This window comes from Bos mutus, chromosome 1, assembly GCF_027580195.1.
Source record: "Bos mutus isolate GX-2022 chromosome 1, NWIPB_WYAK_1.1, whole genome shotgun sequence".
Classification (NCBI taxonomy): domain Eukaryota; kingdom Metazoa; phylum Chordata; class Mammalia; order Artiodactyla; family Bovidae; genus Bos; species Bos mutus.
The window spans coordinates 20,633,254-20,654,935 of record NC_091617.1 but is presented as its reverse complement, the minus strand read 5'-3'; the positions used below and the strand labels follow the sequence as shown (position 1 = coordinate 20,654,935).

At 38.3% G+C, this 21,682-nt stretch overlaps 1 long non-coding RNA gene across 1 annotated transcript in view; it reads right to left on the bottom strand.

The window, feature by feature from the left end:
* Positions 1 to 21,682, bottom strand: part of LOC138987571 (uncharacterized) — a 54,428-nt gene that overhangs the window by 18,367 nt on the left and 14,379 nt on the right. Inside the window, exon 2 of the long non-coding RNA XR_011463917.1 lies at positions 8,881 to 9,114. This is a non-coding gene — a long non-coding RNA (uncharacterized lncRNA). The remainder of the gene's footprint in view (positions 1 to 8,880; positions 9,115 to 21,682) is intronic.

Below are 21,682 nucleotides of genomic sequence, written 5' to 3'. Positions count from 1 at the left end.
GGTGAGTGGGATTGATTTCTTAATTTTTCTTTCTGATTTTTCATTGTTAGTGTGTAGAAATGCAAGTGATTTCTGTGGATTGATTTTGTATCCTGCAACTTTGCTAAATTCACCAATCAGCTCTAGTAATTTTCTGATACTATCTTTTGGGTTTTCTATGTACAGTATCATGTCATCTACAAACAGTGAGAGCTTTGCTTCTTCTTTTCTGATCTGGATTCCTTTTATTTCTTTTTCTTCTATTTCAGTAGCTAGAACTTCCAAAACTATGTTGAATAATAGTGGTGAAAGTGGACAGCCTTGTCTTGTTCCTGATCTTAGGGGGAATGCTTTCAGTTTTTCACCATTGAGAATAATGTTTGCTGTAGGCTTGTCATACATGGCTTTTACTATGTTGAAGGTAGATTCCTTCTATGCATTTTTTTTTTTTTTTAAGAATTTTGACCATAAATGGGTGCTGAATTTTGTCAGAGGCTTTTTCGCCATCTTTTGAGATTATCATATGGTTTTTATCTTTCAGTTTGTTGATATGGTGTATCACATTATTGATTTGCATATATTGAAGAATCCTTGCATCCCTGGAATAAACCCAGCTTGATCTTGGTGTATAAGCTTTTTGATGTGGTGCTGAATTCTGTTTGCTAAAATTTTGTTGAGGATCTTCCATCTATGTTCATCCATGATATTGGCCTGTAGTTTTCTTTTTTTGTGTTGTCTTTGTCTGGTTTTAGTAACAGGGCGATGGGGTCTCGTAGAATGAGTTTGGAAGTGTTCCTTCCTCTGCAATTTTTTTTTGAAAGAGTTTTAGAAGGATAGGCATTAGCTCTTCTCTAAATGCTTGATAGGATTCTGCTGTGAAGCCACCTGGTCCTGGGTGTTTGTTTTTTTGGGAGATTTTTGATCACAGATTCAATTTCAGTGCTTGTAATAGGGTTGTTCATAATTTCTGTTTCTTCCTGGTTCAGTCTTGCAAGATTGAACTTTTCTAAGAATATGTCCGTTTCTTCCAGGTTATCCATTTTATTGCCATATAGTTGTTCATAATAGTCTCTTATACTCCTTTGTATTTCTGCATTGTCTGTTGTAACCTCTCCTTTTACATTTCTAATTTTGTTGATTTGATTCTTCTCTCTTTTTTTCTTGATGAGTCTGGGTATAGGTTTGTCAATTTTGTTTATCTTCTCAAAGAACCAGTTTTTAGTTTTATTAATCTTTACTGTTGTTTCTTTCATTTCTTTTTCATTTATTTCTGCTCGGATCTTTATAATTTCTTTCCTTCTACTAATTTTGGTGTTTTTATTTGTTTGTTTGTTCTTTTTCCAGTTGTTTTAGGTGTAAAGTTAGCTTGTCTATTCGTTGTTTTTCTTGTTTCTTGAGGTAGGATTGTATTGCTATAAACTTCCCTCTTAGAACTGCTTTTGCTGCATCCCATAACTTTTGAGTGATCTTGTTTTCATTGTCATTCGTTTCTAGAAATTTTTTGATTTCCCTTTTTATTTCTTCAGTAACCTGTTGATTATTTAGAAATGTATTGTTTAATCTCCATGTGTTCATGTTTTTTACATTTTTTTTCTTGTGTTTGGTATCTAGTCTCATAGAGTTGTGGTCAGAGAAGATGCTTGATATGATTTCAATTTTCTTAAATTTACTGAGGCTTGATTTGTGACCTAACATGTGGTCTATTCTGGAGAATGTCTCATGTGCACTTGAGAAGAAGTTGTATTCTTCTGCATTTGAATGGAATGCCCTGAAGATATCAATGAGATCCATGTCATCTAACGTATCATTTAAAACTTGTATTTCCTTATTAATTTTGTTTTGATGATCTGTCCATTGGTGTTAGTCAGGTGTTAAACTCTCCTACTATTATTGTGTTACTGTCAATTTCTCCTTGTATGTCTGTGTTTGTCTTATGTATTGAAGTGCTCTTATGTTGGTTGCATGGATATTTACAATTGTTAGGTCTTCCTCTTGGATTGATCCCTTGATCATTATGTAGTGTCCTTCCTTATATCTTGTAATATTCTCTATTTTAAGATCTATTTCATCTGATATGAGGATTGCTACTCCAGCTTTCTTTTGCTTCCCATTTGCATTGAATATATTTTTCCATCCTCTCACTTTCAGTCTATATGTGGTGGGTCTGAGTGGGTTTCTTGTAGACAGTATATGTATGGGTCTTCGTTTTGTATCCATTCAGCCAGTCTGTGTCTTTTGGTCAGATCATTTATTCCATTTATATTTAAAGTAATTATTGATATATACGTTCCTATATGTTTCCTGATGCTGGGAAAGATTGAAGGCGGGAGGAGAAGGAAACAACAGAGGATGAGATGGTTGGATGGCATCACCAACTCAATGCACATGAATTTGAGTAAACTCCGGGAGTTGATGTTGGAAAGGGAGGCCTGGGTGCTGCAGTCCACGGGGTTGCAAAGAGTTGGACACGACTGAGCAATAGAACTGAACTGAACTGATGTTTATATTGCCATTTTCTTAACTGTTTGGGGTTAATTTGGTAGATCTTTTTCTTCTCTTGTATTTCTTGACTATATAAGTCCCTTTAACATTTGTTGTAAAGCTGGCTTGGTGGTACTGAATTCTCTTAATTTTTGCTTGTCTGAAACGCTTTTTATTTCTCAATCAATTTTGAATAAGATCCTTGCTGGGTACAGTAATCTTGGTTGTAGATTTTTCCCTTTCAGTACTTTAAATATATCCTGCCATTCCCTTCTGGTCTACAGAATTTCTGCTGAAAGATCAGCTGTTAACTTATGGGTTTTCCCTTGTATGTTACTTTTGCTTTTCCCTTGTTGCTTTTAATATTCTTTCTTTGTGTTTAGTCTTTGCTAGTTTGATTAGTATGTGTCTTGGTGCATTTCTCCTTGGGTTTATCCTGTATGCAACTCTTTGTGCATCTTGGACTTGATTGACTATTTCCTTTTCCATGTTGGGGAGATTTTCAACTATAATCTCTTCAAAAATTTTTTCATATCCTTTCTTTTTCTCTTCTTCTTCTGTGATCCCTATAATTCGAATGTTGGTGTGTTTGATATTTTTTCAGAGGTCTCTGAGACTATCCTCAGTTCTTTTCATTCTTTTTACTTTATTCTGCTCTTCAGAACTTATTTCCATCATTTTATCTTCCAGCTCACTGATTCATTCTTCTGCTTCAGATATTCTGCTATTGATTCCTTCTAGAGTATTTTTAATTTCAGTACTTGTGTTGTTTGTCTCTGTATGTTTATTCTTTAATTCTTCTAGGTCTTAGTTAATTGTTTCTTCATTTTCTTCATCCTGTTTTCAAGGTTTTTGATCATCTTTACTATCACTATTGTGAATTGTTTATCAGGTAGTTTGTCTGTTTTCTCTTCGTTTATTTGGACTTCTGTGTTTCTATCTTGTTCCTTCATTTGTGTAGTATTTCTATGCCTTTTCATTATTTTTTTTTAACTTACTGTGTTTGAGGTCTCCTTTTCCAAGCCTTAAGGGTTGAATTCTTTCTTCCTTTTGGTTTCTGCCTTCCTAAGGTTGGTCCGGTGGTTTGTGTGAGCTTCATATTGGGTGAGATTTGTGCTGAGTTTTGTTTGTTTGCTTTTCCTCTGATGGGCAAGGCTAAATGAGGTGATAATCCTGTCTGCTGATGACTGGACTTGTATTTTTGTTTTGTTTGTTGGTTAGATGAGCGTACTTCACACAGTGCTATGGCTGGTTGGGTGATGCCGGGTCTTATATTCAAGTGGTTTTCTGTGTGTGAGTTTTAACTATTAGATACTCCCTAAGTTAGTTCTCTGGTAATCTAGGGTCTTGGAGTCAGTGCGCCCACTCCAACGGCTCAGGGCTTGATCTCTGATCAGGAATGAAGATTTCACAAGTGGTTTGTTATGACATTAAGTGATATTAAAACAAATACCCAAAAATGAGAAACCAAAGATGAACCCCAAACAAATGGCAGTTACAAAATCAGGCAAATAATAATTAAAATAATGGAATATACACATACACATATACACCTATAAGCAAAATCAAAAGAGTCCAACAAAAATAAACAGTAACCTGACCTGCCTCTTGAGAAACCTATATGCAGGTCAGGAAGTGACAGTTAGAACTGGACATGGAACAACAGACTGGTTCCAAACAGGAAAAGGAGTACGTCAAGGCTGTACATTTGTCACCCTGCTTATTTAACTTATATGCAGAGTACATCATGAGAAATGCTGGACTGGAAGAAACACAAGCTGGAATCAAGATTGCTGGGAGAAATCTCAATAACCTCATATATACAGATGACACCACCCTTATGGCAGAAAGTGAAGAGGAACTAAAAAGCCTCTTGATGAAAGTAAAAGAGGAGAGTGGAAAAGTTGGCTTAAAGCTCAACATTCAGAAAATGAAGATCATGGCATCTGGTCCCTTCCCTTCATGGGAAATAGATGGGGAAACAGTGGAAACAGTGTCAGACTTTATTTTTTGGGCTCCAAAATCACTGCAGATGGTGATTGCAGCCATGAAGTTAAAAGACGCTAACTCCTTGGAAGGAAAATTATGACCAACCTAGATAGCATATTGAAAAGTAGAGATATTACTTTGCCAACAAAGGTCCATCTAGTCAAGGCTATGGTTTTTCCTGTGGTCATGTATGGATGTGAGAGTTGGACTGTGAAGAAAGCTGAGCACCGAAGAATTGATGCTTTTGAACTGTGGTGTTGGAGAAGACTCTTGAGAGTCCCTTGGACTGCAAGGAGATCCAACCTGTCCATTCTAAAGGAGATCAATCCTGGGTGTTCATTGGAAAGACTGATGCTGAAGCTGAAACTCCAATACTTCGGCCACCTCATGGGGAGAGTTGACTCATTGGAAAAGACTCTGATGCTGGGAGGGATTGGGGGCAGGACGACAAAGGGACGACAGAGGATGAGATGGCTGTATGGCATCACCAACTCAATGGACATGAGTTTGGGTGAACTGCGGGAGTTGGTGATGGACAGGGAGGCCTGGCGTGCTGCAGTTCATGGGGTCGCAAAGAGTCGGACATGACTGAGGGACCGAACTGAACTGAATTGAGATTGACCTGGTTAACAAAATAAATTAAAAATTATATCTACCAATTAAGAACAAATCTAACCAAAGCACAAACTGATAAACAAAACTAAAGCAAGGTGCCAAGTGGGGAATAAAGCAATGAAAACAAAACTAGCAAATACAATGAGAGAAAAGGAAAGAAAGAAAAGAAAGAAAGAATAGATAAGCAAAATTAAATAGAGGTAGATGAAGATTTATATACATTTAAGATTAACTGCAAGGGAAAAAGAACAGTGGGAAAAGAAAACAAAGGAATAAATGTAGAAGAGATAATAATAGGTTTAAAAAATTAAAATTAAAAAAAGAGACAAAAAAAAGGAAGAAGAAAGAAAAATATAAAACTCCACAGAACTGCAAAAGGGCAATGTAGAGGCAAAGGTTTATAAAAAAAAATAAAAACTGTGACTGAGAAAAAACCCTAAAACGCTTAATTAGATTCCATAGTGCCAATAAAACTGAAAAAAATGGGGGAAAAAAAAAAAAAAGAAAAAGAAAGAAAAAAGTAAAAAGAATCCAAAAGAACATGCAATTCAGTTCAGTTCGTCACCCAGTCGTGTCCGATTCTTTGCGACCCCATGAACTGCAGCACGCCAGGCCTCCCTGTCCATCATCAATTCCTGGAGTTCACCCAAACTCATGTCCATTGAGTCAGCGATGCCATCAAGCCATCTCATCCTCTGTCGTCCCCTTGTCCTCCTGCCCCCAATCCCTCCCAGCATCAGAGTCTTTTCCAATGAGTCAACTCTTCACATGAGGTGGCCAAAGTATTGGAGTTTCAGCTTTAGCATCAGTCCTTCCAAAGAACACCCAGGACTGATTTCCTTTAGAATGGACAGGTTGGATCTCCTTGCAGTCCAAGGGACTCTCAAGAGTCTTCTCCAACACCACAGTTCAAAAGCATCAATTCTTCTGTGCTCAGGTTTCATCATAGTCCAACATTCATATCCATACATGACCACTGGAGAAACCATAGCCTTGACTAGATGGACCTTTGTTGGCAAAGTAATGTCTTTGCTTTTCAATATGCTATCTAGGTTGGTCATAACTTTCCTTCCAAGGAGTAAGCGTCTTTTCATTTCATGGCTGCTGTCACCATCTGCAGTGATTTTGGAGCCCAAAAAAATAAAGTCTGACACTGTTACCACTGTTTCCCCATCTATTTCCCATGAAGTGAAGGGACCAGATGCCATGATCTTCATTTTCTGAATGTTGAGCTTTAAACCAACTTTTCCACTCTCCTCTTTTACTTTCATCAAGAGGCTTTTTAGTTCCTCTTCACTTTCTGCCATAAGGGTGATGTCATCTGCATATATGAGGTTATTGATATTTCTCCGGGTAATCTTGGTTCCAGCTTGTGCTTCTTCCATCCCAGCGTTTCTCATGATGTACTCTGCATATAAGTTAAATAAGCAAGGTGACAATATACAGCCTTGACATACTCCTTTACCTATTTGGAACAAGTCTGTTGTTCCATGTCCAGTTCTAACTGTCACTTCCTGATTTGCATATAGGTTTCTCAAGAGGCAGGTCAGGTGGTCTGGTATTCCCCATCTCTTTCAGAATTTTCCACAGTTTATTGTGATCCATACAGTCAAAGGCTTTGGCATAGTCAATAAAGCAGAAATAGATGTTTTTCTGGAACTCTCTTGCTTTTTCCATGATCCGGCAGATGTTGGCAATTTGATCTCTGGTTCCTCTGCCTTTTCTAAAACCAGCTGGAACATCTGGAAGCTCACAGTTCACGTGCTGCTGAAGCCTGGCTTGGAGATTTTTGAGCATTACTTTACTAGTGTATGAGATGAGTGCAATTGTGTGGTAGTTTGAGCATTCTTTGGCATTGCCTTTCTTTGGGATTGGATGAAAACTGACCTTTTCCAGTCCTGTGGCCACTGCTGAGTTCTCCACATTTGCTGGCATATTGAGTGCGTCACTTTCACAGCTTCATCTTCCAGGATTTGAAATAGCTCAACTGGAATTCCATCACCTCCACTAGCTTTGTTCCTAGTGATGCTTTCTAAGGCCCACTTGACTTCACATTCCAGGATGCTGGCTCTAGGTCAGTGATCACACCATCGTGATTATCTTTGTCATGAAGATGTTTTTTGTACAGTTCTTCTGTGTATTCTTGCCACCTCTTCTTAATATCTTCTGCTTCTCTTAGGTCCATACCATTTCTGTCCTTTATGGAGCCCATCTTTGCATGAAATGTTTCCTTGGTATCTCTAATTTTCTTGAAGAGATCTCCAGTCTTTCCTATTCTGTTGTTTTCCTCTATTTCTTTGCATTGATCACTGAGGAAGGCTTTTTTATCTCTCCTTGCTATTCTTTGGAACTCTGCATTCAGATGCTTATGTCTTTCCTTTTCTTCTTTGCTTTTCACTTCTCTTCTTTTCACAGCTATTTGTAAGGCCTCCCCAGACAGCCATTTTGCTTTTTTGCATTTCTTTTTCATGGGGATGGTCTTGATCCCTGTCTCCTGTACAATGTCATGATTCTCCATCCATAGTTCATCAGGCACTCTATCAGATCTATTCCCTTAAATCTATTTCTCACTTCCACTGTATAAATCATACAGAATTTGATTTAGGTCATACCTGAATGGTCTCATGGTTTTCCCTACATTCTTCAATTTAATTCTGAATTTGGCAATAAGGAGTTCATGATCTGAGCCACAGTCAGCTCCTGGTCTTGTTTTTGCTGACTGTATAGAGCTTCTCCATCTTTGGCTGCAAAGAATATAATCAGTCGGATTTCAGTGTTGACCATCTGGTGATGTCCATGTGTAGAGTCTTCTCTTATGTTGTTGGAAGCGGGTGTTTGCTATGACCAGTGCATTCTCTTTGCAAAATTCTATTAGCCTTTGCCCTGCTTCATTCTGTATTCCAGCCCAAATTTGCCTGTTACCCTGGGTGTTTATTGACTTCCTACTTTTGCATTCCAGTCCCCTATCATGAAAAGGACATCTTTTTTGGGTGTTAGTTCTAAAAGGTCTTGTAGGTCTTCATAGAACCATTCAACTTCAGCTTCTTCAGCATTTCTGGTTGGGGCGTAGACTTGGATTACTGTGATATTGAATGGTTTGCCTTGGAAATGAACACAGATCATTCTGTCGTTTTTGAGATTGCATCCAAGGACTGCATTTCGGATTCTTGTTGACCATGATGGCTACTCCATTTCTTCTAAGGGATTCCTGCCCACAGTAGTAGATATAACAGTCATCTGAGTTAAATTCATCCATTCCAGTCCATTTTAGTTCACTGATTCCTAGAATGTTGACGTTCACTCTTGCCATCTCATGTTTGACTACTTCCAATTTGCCTTGATTCATGGACATAACATTCCAGATTCCTATGCAATATTGCTCTTTACAGCATCGGACCTTGCTTCTATCACCAGTCACATCCACAACTCGGTATTGTTTTTGCCTGGCTTCATCCCTTTATTCTTTCTGGAGTTATTTCTCCACTGATCTCCAGTAGCATATTGGGCACCTACTGACCTGGGGAGTTCCTCTTTCAGTATCCTATCATTTTGCCTTTTCATACTGTTCATGCGGTTCTCAAGGTAAGAATACTGAAGTGGTTTGCCATCCCTTATCCAGTGGACCACATTCTGTCAGACCTCTCCACCATGACCCGCCTGTCTTGGGTAGCCCCACATGGCATGGCTTAGTTTCACTGAGTTAGACAAGGCTGTAGTCCATGTGATTAGATTGACTAGTTTTCTGTGATTATGGTTTGTGTGTCTGCCCTCTCATGCCTCTTGTAACACCTACCGTCTTACTTGGGTTTCTCTTACCTTGAGCATGGGGTATCTCTTCACGGCTGCTCCAGCAAAGTGCAGCCACTGCTCCTTATCTTGGACGAGGGGTGTCTCCTCACAGCCGCCCCTCCTGAACTTGAACGTGGAGTAGCTCCTCTCGGCCCTCCTGCGCCCGCGCAGGCACTGCCTCTGGACGTGGGGTTGTTCCTCTAGGCTGCCGCCCCTGGCCTCGGGCAACCGCCGCGACTGACCTCGGACATGGGGTAGCTCCTCAAAAGAATATACAGAATAAGTCAAAACATAAGAATAATAAATGTTTTTCTTGAAGCAATGCTGTCAGATTCCTTTCCCTCACTGGGAGTCACAGTTGACCTCACCTCCCTAGGATGCCCTCCAACACTGTGCTGGTCTCTGGACTGCTGTGTGGGCAGCTCAGATTCTAATCTAGTCCTCCTCCTGTGTGTTCCTGCCTGCAATGTCCACAACTCTCAGAACTAGTGCATTTTCTTTTGTGGGAGCTCTCAATGTCCTTTTATATATTCCATAGACACAGAGTCTTCCTAGTTGATTATGTGGATTTAGTCTGCAGCTTGTACAGCTGGTGGGTTGGTTTTGGGTTTTCTTCTTTAGCCACACTGCCCCTGGGTTTCAACTGTGGTTTTATTTCCACCTCTGCATGTGGATTGTCCACTGGGGTTTGCTCCTGAGGCTTCCCTGGAGGACTTGGGTCTGTCCCAGTGTGGGCCAAGTGTGAAGGTGGTGTAGCTGCTTTAGTTGCAGGGGTTCTGGCAGCACCAGGTACTCAGGGAAGTTGGCAGCTAGAGTAGCAGGAAATATAATGCTCTAGATGGGTATGGCGACCAGTATTGGCCAATATTCTCCAGTATTCTTGCCTGGAGAACCCCCTCTCTGAAAGAGAAGGCTGGTAGGCCACAGTCCACAGAGTTACAAAGAGTTGGACATGACTGAAGCTACCCTGTGTGCATAGACAAAAGACTTTTTGCCTGTGGCCCCACTGCCCCAGTGAGGGTTGAGTGTGAAGGTGTGGCAGCTGCTTGGCTTGCGGGGCCCTGGAGGCACCAAGTGTGCAGGGACAGTGACTGCCTCTGCTGCAGGAGTTATGGCTCTATCAGAGTCTTTTTTAAAGCCTCTTGTAGCTGACAATCAGAAGGCCTCTTTGACCAGTCTTTCTCCATAGCTCTGCCTGTTCAGGCACTTAGAGGGAGTCTTACCCAGGATCCTTGTCTGTTGTTTGGTGTTTGAGGCACATAGAGGGGCCCCCCTGGCTGGGGTCCTACTCTGTAGATTGGTGTGTCAGGCACTTAAAGAGCACCCTGGGTGGGGTCCTACTCTGTAGTTCAGTGCATCAGGCATTTAATGGGCCAGCTTCTCTATTGTTCAGCTGCCAATGTTGGCCTGTGGTGGGAGAGAGGCTATGATGATGGCTCCACCCCCTATGCATGACTCAGCAGTATTGCCTTGCTTTCATGGCTCCCTGGCTTTCCTCCACAGACATTTCCCACCATGATCTCCTCCCTCACATCCCCTCCTGTCTCTCCTCAATCAATAGCAGCCCTCACCCTGGGATTGCTCCACATTGCCTAAACTCCAGCTCCCAGCTGCTGTACCTTCTAGTGAACCTGTATCCCTGTCCGGGGTATGTATGGCTGTGGCAAGGAGTGTATATGATTCTCATTACATTTAGGCTGCCACAGACCAGCTGTTTCACTCTCAGCCTTAAATGTTTCTCCTCTCACTCAGACAATTACCCTGATGTGGGGATCAGACCCCTGCCTCAGTCCCCTACCCACCAAGGGCAGGTCCAGTCCTACCAACACTTCTGTTTTCCCCCCAGTTCCTTCATCCTACTGAGTTTTGCATGGTTCTATATATTCTTTTTTGCTGGTCAGGTATTCTTGTCAGCTCTAACTCATGTTCTGCATACACTTCTGTGTCTGAAGGTGTATTCCTGATGTATCTGTGGAGAGAAATGTACTCCACATCCACCTACTCCTCTGCCATCTTGTTCTCTGTTTTTTACTATTAATTGTTCAATTGTTGTTCATGTGTGCACTCTTTTCTCATATATTTACTTGAAATCTATTAAATTTTTAAAAATTTTTTTTAGTTTTATTTTATTTTTAAACTTTACATAATTGTATTAGTTTTGCCAATTATTTATGATAAAATAGCACATTTCCTTGATTTAAAGATTCAAATATTTCTGACATTGAGATGCATCTTACAATCTACATGGACATGTAATCTAAAAGTTATCTTGATGTTGATGGTATGTTGTTCAATTGATTGTATCTTATTGTGGAGGTGATACATAAGATAAATAAATTTCTGTTTGGTTTTCCAAAAATATTTCTTAGAGATGAGTAGTTCTTTTTTTTTTTTTTAAGATTTTTTGATATGGACCCTTTTAAAAGTCTTTATTGACTTCGTTACAATATTTTTTCTGTTTTCTCTTTGTGTTTTTCACAGCAAAGCATGTGGGATCCTGGTTCCCTGAACAGGGATTGAACCCACACCTCTTGCATTGGAAAACAATGTCTTAACCACTGGATCACCAGGGAAGTCCATAGAGATGAGTACTTTGAATCGATATTCTACAACTTCTAAGTTCTCTATACATTTTCCTGTTTTTCATCTTCTGTCGGCACAACTTTGTTCAGGAAATAATTAAACTTTTTTGAGAATGGGATAAGAATAAGATGTGTTTGGTTTTCTAATCTGTAAGAAATATCCATGAATTATCAGTGAATCAATGGCAGATGTTCTTTTGCTACTGGTTTACAAACAAGCTTTAGAAAAGCACCTTCATATCTGACAATGTCATCATATGAGTTGGACTGAAGCATTGAAACAAAATGTCTAAGCAATATCAAGACCATAGAGCTCCCTTTTCACACCTGGCTGTACTTTTCCTCAAATATAGATCTATTTGTGTTATAACTGGCCAAAGGGCTTGTCTCATTAAACTGTATTCATCTGAAAGTATTTTACCAGTGATGAAAAATAAAATGTCATGTCAAAGTTACTTAAAAGGTGATTGGGGGGGAATGAAAGTCATTTCATGAGACAATGTGAAAAATAAAAAAGCTCTTTTTGATCATAATTCATAATTGAAGGTTATTTCAATTTCCAAGGTAGTTATTTTGGCAATTAAATCTACTCAAAAGTTTTATCTCTAAAAAAATTAATTGTATGTTGAAAAGTGAATTGGAATAATGTACTCTATAAAGGTTAAAAGAGGTTATTCCAAGTGTTATTTCAGTAACATTAGATTTGTTATCATATGCAGAAAAGTTTAAAATATTAAAAAAGTATAAACTGCCAAAATGTTTTCTATATGCAAAAAGATATTTTTTAGTTTTAATAGAAATAATTGTTCTGAATGCATATATTTATTAACCCAAAGTGCTAAATTAAATTGATTTTTGTAAGAATGATTCCAGTCTATGCTGCTATGTATCATGTTATTTATAAATCCCCCTTGATTTAATGACTAGATTACAAATTTCTGAGGAAATTCCCGAGGGTATTTATATCATTCATATTTTTAAACATCTATATAAACACATATACTGTAGTCCATGGGGTCACAAATAGTTGGACACTACTGAGCTTCTAAACCACCACCACATACAACAAACTGCGTATATTTAAATTATATAATTTGATAAGTTGTTCCACAACTCACTCATCCCCTATCCACTTTTTTCCAGTTTTTTTTTTTCCTTTGCTTCAATTTGAATTGTTTCTACTTCTCTGTTTTCAAGTTCATTAGTCTTCCATTCTGTAGCATCTAATCTGCAGAAAATGCTATGTGGTGTATTTTTCATCTCACACATTGTAGTTTTCTAGAAAACATCTCTAGACATTTAGTTTGGATCATTTTAATATTTTGTATGTCTCCACTTAACAATTTGAGCATGTGGAATATTATCACAATTTTTAATACCCTTGTATATTAATTCTAATATCTGTGTTGGTTCTGGTTCTGTGTCACTTTCAATTGATTGAATTTCATTATGGGTTGCATTTTCATACTTCTTTGTATTCTGGTCATCTTTGATTGGTTGCCATACATTGTGGATTTTACTATATTTAATGTGGACTATTTTTGTATTCCTATAACTGCTTTTGAATTTTGTTCTGCAATGTGATTGTTACTTGGAAATGGTTTCACTTTTTCACATCTTGCTTTTAAGAATTGGTTAAGTGGGACCAGAGTAATGTTTACTAAGACCTATTATTCTCCACTACTGAGAAAAGATCTTTCTGAGTTTTCTACCCAGGGCATTTCGATGATTGTTTTCCTAGCCTCATATAACTTCCTTATATGCTGTACTAACCAGTACTTGGTTGAATACTACTTGAGAGGAAGACTCTATGGATTTCTGGACTTTTTTCCTTGGTACATCTCTCTTTTCTCCAGTACTCTGTCTAGTGAACTCTAGCTTCTTTGGTCTTTCCTGATTCTCAGCTTTATCTCATCATCTCAGGGAGACTTCCAGTTTCCTACTGGGCACCTTCCATGTTCTGTAGCCTGAGAACTCCCTCAAAGCAGTCAATTGGAGGATTGGAGGCAATCATGGGGCTCATCCCTCTAGGGTCACTTTTTTGTTTGCCTGATGTTCAAGATCTTAAAAGCCATTGTATAAAATACTGATATTTGATGACTCTCTTTTGTTTTTTGTTTTCTTCAGTTTTTGGTTGTTTTCAGTATACACAAACACACATGAACACACATATACATACACATTATAGTATTTCATATATTCATAACATATAATGTTATGAATACACAGAAGAATACACAGAATACACAGAAGAACTGTACATAAAAGATCTTCATGACCAAGATAATCATGATGGTGTGATCACTGACCTAGAGCCAGACATCCTGGAATGTGAAGTCAAGTGGGCCTTAGAAAGCATCACTACGAACAAAGCCAGTGGAGGTGATGGAATTCCAGTTGAGCTATTCCAAATCCTGGAAGATGATGCTCTGAAAGTGCTGCACTCAATATACCAGCAATTTGGAAAACTCAGCAGTGGCCAAAGGACTGGAAAAGGTCAGTTTTCATTCCAATCCCAAAGAAAGGCAATACCAAAGAATGCTCAAACTACCACACAATTGCACTCATCTCACACGCTAGTAAAGTAATGCTCAAAATTCTCCAAGCCAGCCTTCAGCAATATGTGAACTGTGAACTTCCTGATGTTCAAGCTGGTTTTAGAAAAGGCAGAGGAACCAGAGACCAAATTGCCAACCTCCGCTGGATCATGGAAAAAGCAAGAGAGTTCCAGAAAAACATCTATTTCTGCTTTATTGACTATGCCAAAACCTTTGACTGTGTGGATCACAATAAACTGTGGAAAATTCTGAAAGAGATGGGGAATACCAGACCACCTGACCTGCCTCTTGAGAAATTTGTATGCTGGTCAGGAGGCAACAGTTAGAACTGGACATGGAACAATAGACTGGTTCCAAATAGGAAAAGGAGTACATCAAGGCTGTATATTGTCACCCTGCTTATTTAACTTCTATGCAGAGTACATCATGAGAAACGCTGGACTGGAAGAAACACAAACTGGAATCAAGATTTCCGGGAGAAATATCAATAACCTCAGATATGCAGATAACACCACCCTTATGGCAGAAAGTGAAGAGGAACTAAAAAGCCTCTTGATGAAAGTAAAAGAGGAGAGTGGAAAAGTTGGCTTAAAGCTCAACATTCAGAAAACGAAGATCACGGCATCTGGTCCCATCACTTCATGGGAAATAGATGGGGAAACAGTGGAAACAGTGTCAGACTTTATTTTGGGGGGCTCCAAAATCACTGCAGAAGGTGACGGCAGCCATGAAATTAGAAGACGCTTACTCCTTGGAAGAAAAGTTATGACCAACCTAGATACCATATTCAAAAGCAGAGACATTACTTTGCCAACTAAGGTCCATCTAGTCAAGGCTATGGTTTTTCCTGTGGTCATGTATGGATGTGAGAGTTGGACTGTGAAGAAAGCTGAGCACTGAAGAATTGATGCTTTTGAACTGTAGTGTTGGAGAAGACTCTTGAGAGTCCCTTGGACTGCAAGGAGATCCAACCCATCCATTCTAAAGGAGATCAGTCCTGGGATTTCTTTGGAAGGAACGATGCTAAAGCTGAAACTCCAGTACTTTGGCCACCTCATGCGAAGAGTTGACTCATTGGAAAAGACTCTGATGCTGGGAGGGATTGGGGGCAGGAGGAGAAGGGAACAACAGAGGATGAGATGGCTGGATGGCATCACTGACTCGATGGACATGAGTTTGAGTGAACTCCGGGAGTTGCTGATGGACAGGGAGGCCTGACGTGCTGCAGTTCATGGGGTTGCAAAGATTCGGACACGACTGAGCAACTGAACTGAGCTGAACTGATAACATATAATAATGTATATGAATATTTTTATGTTTTATCCAGGTAAATCTCAACAATATGGAACGTTTTGGGAAAAGTGCTATTACAGGCTTTACAATTGTATAAAAAATATTCATGAATTACCTGATCTTGATATTGTTTGAAAGGTTTGTTTGAATGCTTCAGTATGACTCTATTTGGCAAAATTGCCAGGTATGAAGGTGGTTTACTATATTATATATAAATAATCACTGCTACCTCTCTGTGCCAAATCTCTATCCCAATGTACGCTGTGAAAGGATCAAAATTGATATGCTACTTCTATCAGAAGAACCTTAGTGATTTTGACATTTATTCAGAGTTTCTTTTCTATATTCTCAGTCATCTTTTTGCTCAATTCTCATATCCAAATTTACTGAGTACTTTTTACAATAATAGCAAAAGGATTTATTAAACTTTGCCTATTTTAGGGCATGATTTTATGGGTCATCAATATACTTGCTCTAAGAACATGAGGACTACTGTAATGAAAAAAAAAAACAATGAAAATAAACTAGAAAACATTCTAATCATTAAAAAAAAGGGCTTTTTATGTAAATTATTTCCTGTGCCACTTACAAATCTATCTTTAGTAAGGTGGTTGGTCTTGAGAATCACTGTTAAAGAATACAAAAAGTATTCTCTCAAGAATGGTTGAATGTGGCTTCTAGGTTTTGATAATAAAAGCAGGACTCTTCATGCATAACAGAATCAGACTTTTCTATTTTATTTTTTTTAAGGCATGCCTTCCTTTGCTATTCTGGACAGGTGTTTCCATAGTGCAATTTAAACTACAAAAAATGGCTCATAATTGCCAACACCTACTTTAACTTTCTGAATCTAATCATAAAACAACCTCCTCTTTCATAGGAGAGACAAAATCTCAGCTGGGTTTTAAATCCTGATTATATGACAAGGTTCCAATTGAAATTTTAGCTATCAACCAAGTGACCTTCAATGACCACAAGCTGAGAAGCTTGGTAACTAATCTAAATAGATCTCTAGGCAAAATCCCCACCCAATATTGGTTTCCAGACTCTTGCGTTATTCACCTTGTGAAAAAACAAAAAAACAAAAAACAGCAGAGTATGAAAAGCAAATAGTTATACCAGACTTCAAACCTCAATTCTTGAAAGGCCAAAACCAAGCTGTGAAAATATTCCCATAGCCCTACTTCCTGTGTGAGAGTTTAGGAAACTGATAAAATGTTTGCGTTGTCAGCCCACATACAACAGTAATTTGGCCTGCCTTTAAGAAAGTGCTATTTCAAAGAAATACAGATCACCGTAAAATAAAAGAAATCCTACATTCATAGCTACTTGCAGATTGTAATAAAGTCATAATTAATTCTTTTCTGCATATTTCAATTTGAGGCAAGCTAACTATTAATTATTCTGTGTAAAGTTTTCCTCCTTTTCATAACAAAATTCTCCTATAACAGAATTTTATTTTCACTTGCAAGACTTCTTTTTCAACTTCATTATAAAAAAATTCTTGCACAGTGGTGTATAATGCAGCTGTACAAGAAATACCTCATTCCTGTCTTTAAGTGAGGTTGGTAAACACACTGGCTTTTATTTGTTATATCATAAATTTATTGAGGGTGATTCATTTTTTAAAACAAGTTTGTGTTCTCCATAGTGACCTCAAAGCCTACACTTTTAAACATTTTTTGGATGAATGCAGGACTTCACTGATATGATGAAAGGAAGATTTGATTTTCTCTATGAGTATGGTGATTATTCCCCTGAGGGCTTTTTGCCTTTTTTTTTTAACCGATTTATAACTTTATATGTCTATAATATTTTGCCAAAGGCATATGATTAAACAACAATTATACATTTAACTAGGTGTCTATCCTATACTGAATTCAATAATATTTTATAAAACAAAACATAAAATTCCTCAAAAAATCTGTGTCAGATAAATCAATAGATTTGTAAGCTTTTTTGGGGGGGACACACTGAACAACTTTCTCACACAGATTTTAACAGACAAAAAAAGTTCTGTACAATAATATTATAAGAATATATTGGAAGAAAGAAAGAAAAAAAGGAAGAAGAAAACACGACAACCGCAAAGCCTAACTCAGCGGGTACAATTGTGCATAAAAACTCACTGCATGATTTTGGCAGCCAAAACAAACAAAAAAAAAGAAAGAAAAAGGAAATACAGTGGATTACATAACTCACCAATAGAAAAGAAGAAAATTTACTACTTTTTCAAAGAAGGCACATTTTTTCCTTGGTACTAAACTCAGAGCAAGTTCTCATGTGGGTCTTAGGTAGGGAACATTGAGTAATTTAATGGACAATGTCCTTATTCCAATTCCACCCGCAAATGCAGAAATGGGCCTCATGTGGCTCTTCCTTGCAAAGGTCTTCAGTAAAAGTCGAAGACATAATAGAACATCAGGGAAGAGAACAGTTTTGAGAAGGATCCATGGAATGACATGTCAGCTTGTGTTCAATGTTGATTCAAAGGTAGAACTTAGATGCTGGGGGCAGTAAAATGCTGAAACTGGTTCTTGATTGATACTTCCTTTTGCTTAGGAGCTGGAGAGCAGAAAATCTTTAAAGAAACCCACACGTGAGGGTTTGGTTGAGATTTTTATGTTTATGCTTAAGAATAGACTAGTAAGGTTTAGAATTCACATGAACAGGTGAGAAGCCAATCCATAATTTTAAAATTCAGGCCCCTAACTAGTGTCGTGGTCTGCATCCCTTTGCTCCACCAGACAGTGAAATGAGGGGGTGCTGTTCAACATGGCTGGGCTTATCTACCTTTTTCATCAAGCCACTTATAATGGCAGGATCAAGTTAACATGTTTCAACTAGGATTTGGGATTAATCTCCCAAGATTTATACCCAAAATTCTTGTTGCTGTTCAGTTGCTAAGTCGTGTTTAACTTTGCACCTTCATGAACTGCAGCACTCCAGGCTTCCCTGTCCTTCACCATCTCCCAGAGTTTGCTCAAACTCATGTCCATTGAGTCGGTGATGCTATCTAACCATCTCGTCCCCTTCTCCTACTCCATTCAATCTTTCCCATCATCAGGATCTTTTTCAACAAATCAGCTCTTCAGATCAGATGGCCAAAGTTTTGGAGTTCAGCTTCAACATCAGTTCTTCCAATAAATATTCAGGGCTGATTTTCTTTAGGATTGACTAACTTGATCTCCTTGCTCTCCAAGTTCTCAAGAGTCTTCTCTAGCACCACAGTTTGAAAACATCAATTCTTTGGTGCTCAGCCTTCTTTATGGTCCAACTCTCACATATGCACATGATACTGGAAAAATAATACTTGTGACAATACGGACTTTGTCAGCAAAGTGATGTCTCTGTTTTTTAATATGCTGTCTAGATTTGTTATAGCTTTTCTTCCAAGCAGCAAGCATCTTTTAATTTCATGACTTCAGTCACCCAAGAAAATAAAATCTGCCACTGTTTCCATTTTTTCCCCATCTATTTGGCAAGAAATGATGGAACTAGATACCATGACCTTAGTGTTTTGAATGTTGAGTTTTAAGCCAGCTTTTTCACTCTCCTCTTTTACCTTCAAGATGCTCTTTAGCTTTTCTTTGCTTTCTGCCTTAGGATGGTATCATCTGCATATCTGATGCTGTTATTTCTCCCTGCCATCTTGATTCCCACTTGTGGTTCATCCAACATGTACTCTGCACATAAGTTAATTAAATAGGGTGACAATATACGGCCTTGATGTACTCCTTTCCCAATTTTGAACCAGTCTGTTGTTTATGTCTGTTCTAACTGTTGCTTCTTTACCTACATACAGGCTTCTCAGGAGGCAGGTAAGGTGGTCTTGTATTCCCATATCTTTGAGAATTGTTCAGTTTGTTGTAATCCACGCATCAAAGGCTTTAGTATAGTCAATTAAGCAGAAGTAGATGTATTTCTGGAAGTCTCTTGCTTTCTCTGTGATCCAATAGATGTTGGCAATTTGATCTCTGGTTCCTCTGCCTTTTTAAAATCCAGCTTGTACATCTGGAAGCTTTCGGTTCATGTACTGTTGAAGCCTAGCCTGAAGGATTTTGAGCGTTACATTGCTAGTATGTGAAATGAGCACAACTGTATGGTAATTTGAACATTCTTTGGCATTGCCTTTCTTTGGGATTGGAATGAAAACTGACCTTTCCCAGTTCTGTGGCCACTGCTGAGTTTTCCAAATTTGCTGGCATATTGAGTGCAGCACTTTCACAGCATCATCTTTTAGGATTTGAAATAGCTCAAGCTAGAATTCCATCACCTCCACTAGGTTTTTTCACACTAATGCTTCCTAAGGCCCACTTGACTTCACATGCCAGGATGTCTGGCTAGGTGATTGATCACACCATCGTGGTTATCTGGGTCATTGAGGTCTTTTTTGTATAGTTCTTCTGTGTGTCCATCTCTTTAATATCCCACTTGAGATTTCAAAATGCACATACATTGTTATTACATAAAATATTTTTAAAATTTAAGTTACAAATAAAATCAGTAAGATATGACACCATAAAACTCCTAGAAGAGAACATAGGCAAAACAGTCTCTGACATAAATTATACCTATGTTTTCTTAGGTCAGTCTCCCAAGGCAATAGAAACAAAAGCAAAAATAAACAAATAGAATATAATCAAACTTACAAGCTTCTGTACAGCAAAGGAAACCATAAAGAAAATGAGAAGACAACCTACTGACAGAAAAAATATATTTGCAAAGGCTGAAAGAGACAAGGGCTTAAAATAATGACAACATTAAATTGGATAAGGATGTATAACAATAGGACTCTTATTCACTGCTGATGGAAACGTAAAATTGTACAGACATTTTGGAATATGGTTTGGAATTTACTTGAAAAAATAAACATACTATTACCATGCAATCCAGCAACTGAGCTCCTTGGTATTTACTTCAAAGGAGGTGAAAACTTATTTCCACCAAAAAACTTGTATTGAGATGTTTACAGCAGATTTACTCATAATAGTCAAAACTTGGAAGCAACCAAGATGGCCTTCAGTAAGTGGATGGATAAATGAACTGTAGTGAATCCAAACAAAGGAATATTATTCAGCACCCAAAATAAATCTGTTGTCAAGCCATAGAAAGATATGGAGGGAACTTAAATGCATATTACTAAGTAAAAGAAGCCAATCTGAAAAGTCTAATTACAGTATGATTGCAACTATATGATATTCTATATGAGCCAAAATTATGGAAACAATAAAGAGATCATTGGTTACCAAGGGTCAGGGGAGGTAAGGATGAATAATCAGGACACAGATGATTTTTAGGACTGTGAAACTACTCTGTATGATACTTCAATGGAATATACAAGCCAGTATACATCTATCCAAACTCCTAGAATGTGTAACACCAAGGGTGAAGCCTAATATAAGCCATGAGTAGACTTCCGGTGATAATGATGTGTTTCACCGTGGCTTCATTAGTCGTAACAAAATACTCCTCTGGTGGGGGATGTTAGTAACAGGGGAGGCTATGCACGTATGCGGGCTTCCCAGGGAATACTAGTGGTAAAAAACCTGCTTGCCAGTGCAGGAGATGTAAGAGACACAAGTTCAATCCCTGGGTTGAGAAGATCTCCTGGAGGAGGGCATGGTAACCCACTACTGTATTCTGGACTGGAGAATCGCATGGACAGAGGAGCCTGGTGGGCTACAGTCCATAGGGTCACAAAGAGTGGGAAAGGGCTGAAGCAACTTACCACGCATGCATGCATGTATATGTGGAGGAAGCAGGTATATGGGAGCCTTCTGTACCTTATCCTCAAATTTGCTGTGAACTTAAAACTTCTCTAAAAAATAGAAGTCTATTTTAAAAATGCTTTAAATAAACTCTAAGAAGATGAGCCTTGCTTATTGAATAGCTTTGAGTGCTGCTTGGTCCATTTCTCCAAAGGTCAGCCTAATCCAGTTTGAGAAGCACAGCCAGAGACAGTCAGGGTGTTTGCGACCTGAAAAATTATCAATGCATGCTACTGTATACCTTTACAACCCTAAGTGAACCTAGTTCATCTTCCTGTGGAATGCTGAATTCTGAGCAGCATGGTCTCCTAGTGGGTTTACTGGAAATACCAGTAAAGGATAACTTAAACAATTGACCTGCTGTGAAAACTCAAATGATTCCCACAGTTTAAACGTCCATCAAGGAAAATAGCTTCACTTATAATTTTGTTGTTGTTGTTGTTCAGACACAATACTGAATCCCTCTTTCCTGCTAATAGGTCAATTGCTCAGACTTTGTTTTTTTTGGAGTCAAAATAATATAAAACTTGTACTGTGAATTTCATCATTCAAAACTAGTAAAACAATAACACACACAATTCGTGGTATCTGTAGGCTTTATACAAGTTAACTCATTTAATCCTGA